We start from the raw sequence: 8,460 nt of genomic DNA, 5'->3' as shown, positions 1-8,460 counted from the left end.
TTTTTTGTATTTTTAGAAGAGATGAGTTTCGCCATGTTAGTCAGGCTGCTTTCAAACTCCTGACCTAAGATGATCCACCCGCTTCGGCCTCCCAAAGTGCTGGATTATAAGCATGAGCCACTGTGCCTGGCTGAATACACATTTTCATGTGGACTTTCAATTACAGTCAATTTCAAGTTTTTCTTTCTTACTAGAGTGTATTCTAAAATTTCATTTTAAATAATGTTCAAATCATTTTACAGTGTTTCCTTTAATATGCTTTTAATGTTTTTGAAACAAAGAAAATTTACTTTAAAATAAATACCATATAATGCCAAAATTAATTTTAAGGCCAGGAAATTATTTCTATAAATATGATTTTAAAGTCATCATACAGTTCTGAAAAGTTGTAAGAAATACTGTCTGGGTCTAGTTTTTAAAATATTGTCTAAAACAATTTCCTTGTTTCATCTGGCATCCTTTACTGAATCATGTTAATTTTAAGAGAGTTTTTTCAATCTGTCTCCAATTACTAAGAAACGTTTCTCAATTGTTTGTTGAAAACATGAATTTCGACTTTGTCAACATACTTGACTTTATTTATTGAGTAAATCAAATCGAATCAGGTAGGCATTATTTTTTCAGTTTTACAGAGGTGAAAACTAAGAAACAGAGAGAAGAGACTATTCAAAGCAGCTGAACATTGGATAAGAGCTGGATTTGAGTTTGACAGCCCTGAGTTCCAATCCTAGTTCTATCACATACTCGCTAAATGACCTTGGCAAAGTAATTGACTCTCTGTGAATCTCTCTTAAGGCCATTCAGGCTAACTAGGATTTAGTTACCTATGTTTTAAAAATTAACTATGTAGGCCAGCCACGGTGGCTCATGCCTGTAATCCCAGCACTTTGGGAGACCGAGGCAGGCGGATCACCTGAGGTCGAGAGTTTGAGACCAGCCTGACCAACATGGAGAAACCCGTCTCTATTAAAAATACAAAATTAGTTGGGTGCAGTGGCTCACGCCTGTAATCCCAACACTTTGGGAGGCAGAGGTGGGCGGATCACAAGGTCAGACATTCAAGACCAGCCTGGCCAACGTGGTGAAACCCAATCTCTACTAAAAATACAAAAAAATAAAAATAAAAAATATCAATTAGCCAGGCGTGGTGGCAAGCACCTGTAATCCCATCTACTTGGGGGGCTGAGGCAGGGGAATCGCATGAACCTGGCAGGCGGAGGTTGCAGTGAGCCCTGATCGTGCCACTGCACTCCAGCCTGGGCAACTGAGCAAGACTCTGTCTCAGAAACAAACAAACAAACAAACAAAAACCAAAATTAGCCAGGCATGGTGGTGCATGCCTGTAATCCCAGCTACTCGGGAGGCTGAGGCAGGAGAATTGCTTGAACCTGGGAGGTGGAGGTTGCAGTGAGCTGAGATCATGCCATTGCACTCTAGCCTGGACAACAAAAACGAGACTCCATCTCAAAAAAGAAAAAAAAAAAAAAAAAGACAACCTCAAAAAAAAAAAAAAAAAAAAAAAGCTATGTAGGCAGACAGTCTACACATTTGAATATTCATTAAAGCATGATGGGGACATGAATTGACCAAATTCTTCTTTCTCTTCAACAAATCTTTATTAAAATGTATCATAGTTCAGGTATTATACTAGTTAATGAAGAGACAAAGATGAAAAATATATCTCAAGAAACATTTAAAAAGTTTCCATAAATATTAATATCAAACCAGGAAAATAATATGTAGTGTGTCAGCTTGCTGTCATTTAAATTAAATCTTGCATGTACCTCATAATTCTCAAATTTCTCTTGAGGTCCTTCAATTGGTGTTTGGTTTGTAAAGCACTTGAATACTGTTTCAAAACTACCATTCTAAACATGGCTTTGCAGCTCTAATAGGAAACTACACAAAAGTCCTTAAGTGTGACGATTCCAACTTGCTAGTATTTTATGCAACACTCTTAAAGAGCTTAAGGTGAATCAGTTTCCCTCCCGGTGAAGAGGTCTGGCTTTATGTCAAACAAGCTGGCGTTCTCATTCTCACCCACTTACTGGTTGTTTGGTCTTGGTAAAGCTCCTTAAACTGTTTAGGCCTCAGTTCTCTCATCTGTAAATTAAGGTAATGAAAGCACCTAAATTAAAGAGTTGTTATGAGTTTACATGAGATTTGAGATGATGTAAAGCATTTAACTCATAAAAGCTCAGTTAATTATTGATAATTGTAAATAGATACAAAATCTTCAAATATAATCAGCCCTTGGGACTTATGGAGGCTTGGTTCTAGGACCTCCCTTGGATATCAGAATCCAAAGTTGTTGTTTGGACAATGGTTACATTAAAAGCTCAGATTTCACCTCTACATAATACATTCATGTAACAAAATTGTGCTTGCTGTATCTCTTAAATCTGTACAAAAAAAAAAAATGAGAGGATGCTCAAGTCTCTGATACAAAATGGTACAGTGTTTGCATATAACCTATGTGCATCCTTCTGTATGCTTTAATTTATCTCTAGGTTACTTATACTACCTAATACACTGTAAATGCTGTGTAAATAGTTGTTATACTGTGTTGTTCGGGGAATAGTGACAAGAAAAGTCTGTACATATTCAGTGCAGACATCATTTTTTTTGAATTTTTTTTATTGCAGTTGATTGAATCCATGAATGCAGAAACCACAGATATAGCGGGCTGACTGTACTTATGTTTTGTCAAATTCAGAAACATTCTATTTACCTTTAATCTATTTGATTTGTTTTGCTTTGTTCTCAATGTTGAAGTTTTCACCACTTTGCTCTCTAGTCTCCCACCTTCTCAGGGAGAACTGAGTTGTTTTTTTTCCTTTATTATTGAAAGACAGAAGCTATTAAATAGTGTGGTCTGGAGTAGCCTCACATAGCAAATTGTTCCTGGACTGGCTCTGTCACATTGAGATTGCAGGATCTTATCTGTACAAAGATTAAATCTTTCTCTCTCTTTCTTTCTTTTTTTTTTTGAGATGGAGTCTCACTCTGTCATCCAGGCTGGAGTGCAGTGGCGTGATCTCGGCTTGCTACAACCTCCGCCTCCCGAGTTAAAGCAATTCTCCTGCCTCAGACTCCTGAGTAGCTGAGACTACAGGTGCACGCCACCAACTCCGGTTAATTTTTGTATTTTTAGTAGAGATGGGGTTTCAACATATCGGCCAGACTGGTCTCGAACTCCTGACCTCATGATCCACCCACCTTGGCCTCCCAAAGTGCTGGGATTACAGGCATGAGCCATTGTGCCCGTCCCAAGATTCAAAGCTAAGTTGCAAGAAAGTCATGCAGAAAAGACACAAGGTTATGCCATGCTTTAACATTTTTAAAGAGTGCGCTTTATTATCTGCAAAAGTGAAAAAATTCCAAAATATTTTCCTTGGTTGGTATGTATGAACATATCTACGTCTACACCTGTTGTTTCCCAGGATAAATTTGAACTTTAACTTTCTCATCCATGTTCTCCTGTACTTCCTGTGACATATACCTTTCTCAGAAGAGACAGTCTTCTGCTTCAGACCAGCAGGTCCTTGATGACAGATGTGTCAAATTCTGGTCAGGAGACAGAAACCACTCCAGTTATTTTTACTGACAGAATTTAATATAATGGATTAGCTAAATATAAAGGCGTAAACAACTGAAAAAATAAAAAGAGAAGTCTAATGTATCACAGATGTAGCAACTGCAAAAAGCAGCAACATCCATCCCTGGGCAGAGAGTAGAAAAGGAAGAAGTTGGAATTATTAACATTTAGAAAGTTAAAGGAGGCCCCAGTGGAGCTAAGCCTCAGAACCTCAGGGGCACCTGCTGACTGGTGCTGTTTTCTCTGAGATGGGGGCATGATGAAGCTAGTTCTCCAGGTATTGGCAGACTTCCACCTGGCTTCAGCTGCTGCTATGGGAAGGAGCTGCTATTGCCAGGTTGAAGAAGCATTGCCAGTGTGACGCTTCCAGGAATTGCGTGCAGAAGGAAGCTCCAGAAGAAAGAAATAGGAAGGAGCAAGTTTCTTCCTTCTTTGCACTTGCTGACTCCCACGGGAGCCTTGTATTAGCAGAATCAAATATACAGCGAGCTGGCAAAGCAGAAATGTAGTTTACAGAGTCCTAGTCACAGCATCTTAGAGCAGAGTAGGAAAGGGTGAGTTTGCAGGTGAGACACAATAGCTTAATAATTGGCACAATAGAGAATATGTTTTATTGTCAGCCTCTGGCATGGTTTCAGAACTACAGTCTTGAATAAATGTTTTGGGCCAGGTGTGGTGGCTCAAACCTGTAATCCCAGCACTTTGGGAGGCTGCGGCGGACAGATCACCTGAGGTTGGGAGTTCGAGACCTGCCTGGCCAACATGGTGAAACCCCATCTCTACTAAAAAGTACAAAAATTAGTGGTGCCTGTAGTCCCACCTACTTGGCAGGCTGAGGCATGAGAATCACTTGAACCTGGGAGGTGGAGGTTGCAGTGAGCCGAGATCACAACACTGCACTTCAGCCTGGGCAAGAGTAAGACTCTGCCTCAATCAGTCAATCAGTGCTTTGGAATTGATATGTGTCTACAGTTATATTTTCAAATGTGATTTCAATGGTGAAAACTTCAGTTTCTCTTATAAGAAGAGCTATCCTTCTTAGGAAAATGGAGCACTTTCATTGTAGAAGTGAGGTCCCAATGTTAAGGTCTTAAGGAATTACAGGAAAAGAGAGAGAATTAAACTGCCCTTAATCAGGAGTTAGCAGAAGTTGAAGGGAATAGAGTGATGGGCAAATTTAGTGGCTGAAAAGGAAAGGGGAGATCAAACAGTCAAAGACGTGTGCCAGGACCACATGACCTGTGAGATTAGGGTGGATAGTGAAAAAGAACCAGTGAGAAAATCTTGGTAGAAGGATGACAAAATGATTTTTTAAATAGAAATGATAGATAATTGACTTTGGCCAGGCATGGTGAGTCACGCCTGTAATCCCAGCACTTTGGGAGGCCGAGGTGGGTGGATCACCCGAGGTTGAGTTTTTGAGACCAACCTGACCGATATGGAGAAACCCCATCTCTACTAAAGATACAAAACTTAGCTGGGTGTGGTGGCATGCACCTGTAACCCCAGCAACTTAGGAGACTGAGGCAATAGAATCACTTGAACCCATGAGGCAGAGGTTGCGGTGAGCTGAGATCATGCCATTGCCCTCCAGCCTGAGCAACAAGGGCGAAACTCCGTCTCAAAAAAAAAAAAAGGCCGGGCGCGGTGGCTCACGCCTATAATCCCAGCACTTTGGGAGGCCGAGGCGGGTGGATCACGAGGTCAAGAGATCGAGACCATCCTGGTCAACAAGGTGAAACCTCGTCTCTACTAAAAATACAAAAATTAGCTGGGCATGATGGTGCGTGCCTGTAGTCCCAGCTACTCGGGAGGCTGAGATAGGAGAATTGCTTGAACCCAGGAGTCAGAGGTTGCAGTGAGCCGAGATCGTGCCATTGCACTCCAGCCCGAGTAACAAGAGCGAAACTCCGTCTCAAAAAAAAAAAAAAAAAGAAAAGAAAGAAATACAATATTTTGTATTTCAAGCTAGCAAAGCAGGACTTGTTTTGTTTGAGATGGAGTTTTGGTCTTATTGCCTAGGCTGGAGTGCAATGGTGCAGTCTCAGCTCACCGCAAACTCTGTCTCCTGGATTCAAGCGATTCTCCTGCCTCAGACTCCTGAGTAACTGGGATTACAGGCGCCCGATACCATGCCCAGCTAATTTTTGTATTTTTAGTAGAGATGGGGTTTCGCAGATTCCTCAGGCTGGTCTCGAACTCCTGACCTCATCAGGTGATCCGCCGACCTTGACCTCTCAAAGTGTTGGAATTACAGGCGTTAGCCACCACGCCGGCCATTTTTTTTTTTTTTTTTTGGAAACAGAGTGTCTCTCTGTTGCTCAGGCTGGAGTGCAATGGTGCAATCTTGGCTCACTGCAACCTCCACCGCCTGGGTTCAAGCAATTTTCCTGCCTCAGCCTCCTGAGTAGCTGGGATTACAGGGACCTGCCACCACACCCAGCTAATTTTTATATATTTAGTAGAGATGAGATTTCACCATGTTGGCCAGGCTCTTCCCGAACTCTGGACCTCATGTGACCCACCCACCACGTAGCCTCATTTTCTTTCTGAATGGCCTGCTGCAATGGGGGCTCTTGTCCAAGGCAAAGCAGGGAAGATAGCAAGCTGTGCAGGGTTCCATGTGTCTTTGCTGCTGTTCAGTTTTAAATCATATTTCAATCAGTCAGCTCTTCACCCATCCCCCAGTCTTAAACTACTATATTTTAAAATGATCAGCTGGGTGAGGTGGCTCACGCCTGTAATCGCAGCACTTTGGGAGGCCGAGGCTGGTGGATCACCTGAGGTCAGGAGTTGGAGACCAGCCTGATCAACATGGAGAAATCCTGTCTCTACTAAAAATACAAGATTAGCTGAGCGTGGTGGTGCATGCCTGTAATCCCAGCTACTTGGGAGGCTGAGGCAGGAAAATCGCTTGAACTGGGGACGCAGAGATTGAGGTGAGCCAAGATCGCGCCTTTGCACTCCTGCCTAGGCAACAAGAGTGAAACTCTGTCTCAGAAAAAAACAAAACAAAACAACAACAACAACAAAACAACCAGCCTGGCTGACATGGTGAAATCCCATCTCTACTGAAATACACAAATTAGCTGGGCACCAGTAATTCCAACTTCTCGGGAGGCTGAGGCAGGAGAATTGCTTGAACCCAAGAGGCGGAGTTTGCAGTGAGCTGAGATTGTGCCACTGCACTCCAGCCTGGGCAACAGAGTGAGACTTTCTCAAAAATAAAATTTTTTTTAAAAAAGCCACATTTTGTTAAAATACCAGTCATATTGGCTAAATAGACTTTTGAGTAATTATATGCCTGATTATTAAAGTAAAACCTAGTGGTGCAGACAATCTAAAACAGCCTAGAATGTATGAAAAACACACAGGAAAAGACATTTCACCAATCTAAAGTTATTACTGTTAATATTTGGTGTAGTGCTCTTTAGTATCTTTTTAATGTATGTTATGGGGTTGAAATCATACTATATCTGTTAAGTAGTTTTTCCACAGGATTTTATAATCATTTTCTACTAGGAGTAAATTTTCATAAACGTGACTTATAATGGCTGTATGATATTCCATAGTATGCAAAAGCATAATTTATTTAAACATTTTCCTATGCCGATTTAGGTTAATTCCTATAAAATAAATTACAATAAAGTTAATGTCACAAAATCCTAATTCTGATGAATTCTTAGGCAGACTAAAGACTCATCTTTTTAAGCAATAAATAAGGCAGAGAGTTATATAGTTTACCCTCTTTAGTGTCATGGATATAGTCAGATACATTGAAAGAATTGATCTATAGCTTCCTGTAAGAAAACCAAAAAAACAATGGCATCAGGTTAGAAAATTGTAATTAAATTTTGTTTTTGTTTTGTTAGTATTGGATGCACACTTCTACCTCTTTCTCCTTCCCTCTTTCCTTCCTTTTTTTATCTGCATGTTTCAGTATTTGTGAAATCTTTCTGGAATAAATCTAGTTTAGCTGGTCCTGGACCTCAGCTCCCTAGCTCCTTTCTTCCCAGGTAACCCTCTGCAGTAACAGTAGAAACATGCTGTCCAGGAAGGTGTTGACAGGACTGGCAGTGTATCAGAAAGAATGGCAAATTTTAATTCCTTTTGAAAATGATGGCCGGGAACGGTGACTCACGCCTGTAATCCCAGCACTTTGGAAGGCCAAGGTGGGTGGATCACGAGGTCAGAAGATCGAGACCATCCTGGTTGACACAGTGAAACTTCGTCTCTACTAAAAATACAAAAAATTAGCCAGCTTGGTGGCATGTGCCTGTGATCCCAGCTACTTGGGAAACTGAGGCAGGAGAATAGATTGAACCTGGGAGGCGGAGGTTGTGCTGAGCTGAGATCGTGCCATTGCACTCCAGTCTGGGTGACAGAGGTAGACTCTGTCTCAAAAAAAAAATGATGCTGCAGTTATGAGGTCCGTGACTTATGAGCGAAGCTTGGATGTCTCATGAACACAAAAGACACTGTTCCTTGTGGCAGGAGAGAACTGTTTGGATTAAATTAAATATAACAAAAATATCTCCTTCCAATATTCTTTTAAAAATGTTTTCATGAATCACTGTGTTAGCTTTTTAAGAGTTTCTGATAATTTTATAACATCCTTTTCAATGTGGCATCTCTGTATAGCTTTTCAGTCTAAAGAAATTTACTATAATCATAATAACTGTGGTTCTCAGATGCTTTATTTTCTGCTTAATGATATATGTATATATCCTGTGACTGAATATAGATCATATGAATATATTATGGCTTAAAACTCAGAATTTGAATTTCATGGACCATGCTAAAATTCAATACAACTACAGGCCGGGGGCGGTGGCTCACACCTGTAATCCCAGCACTTTGGG

The 8,460-nt window shown here is 40.9% G+C and overlaps 1 long non-coding RNA gene across 1 annotated transcript in view; it reads right to left on the bottom strand.

Moving 5' to 3' along the window:
* Positions 1-6,055: 6,055 nt before the first annotated feature.
* LOC108314354 overlaps positions 6,056-8,460 on the bottom strand; it is an 18,852-nt gene continuing 16,447 nt past the window's right edge. The window contains exon 2 of the long non-coding RNA XR_001829429.2: positions 6,056-6,109. This is a non-coding gene — a long non-coding RNA (uncharacterized LOC108314354). The remainder of the gene's footprint in view (positions 6,110-8,460) is intronic.

The sequence above is a fragment of the Cebus imitator genome, unplaced genomic scaffold, assembly GCF_001604975.1.
Source record: "Cebus imitator isolate Cc_AM_T3 unplaced genomic scaffold, Cebus_imitator-1.0 Scaffold150, whole genome shotgun sequence".
NCBI classification, from domain to species: Eukaryota; Metazoa; Chordata; class Mammalia; order Primates; family Cebidae; genus Cebus; species Cebus imitator.
Note: the sequence above shows the minus strand (reverse complement) of the source record. Positions and strands in the feature narration are given on the sequence as shown.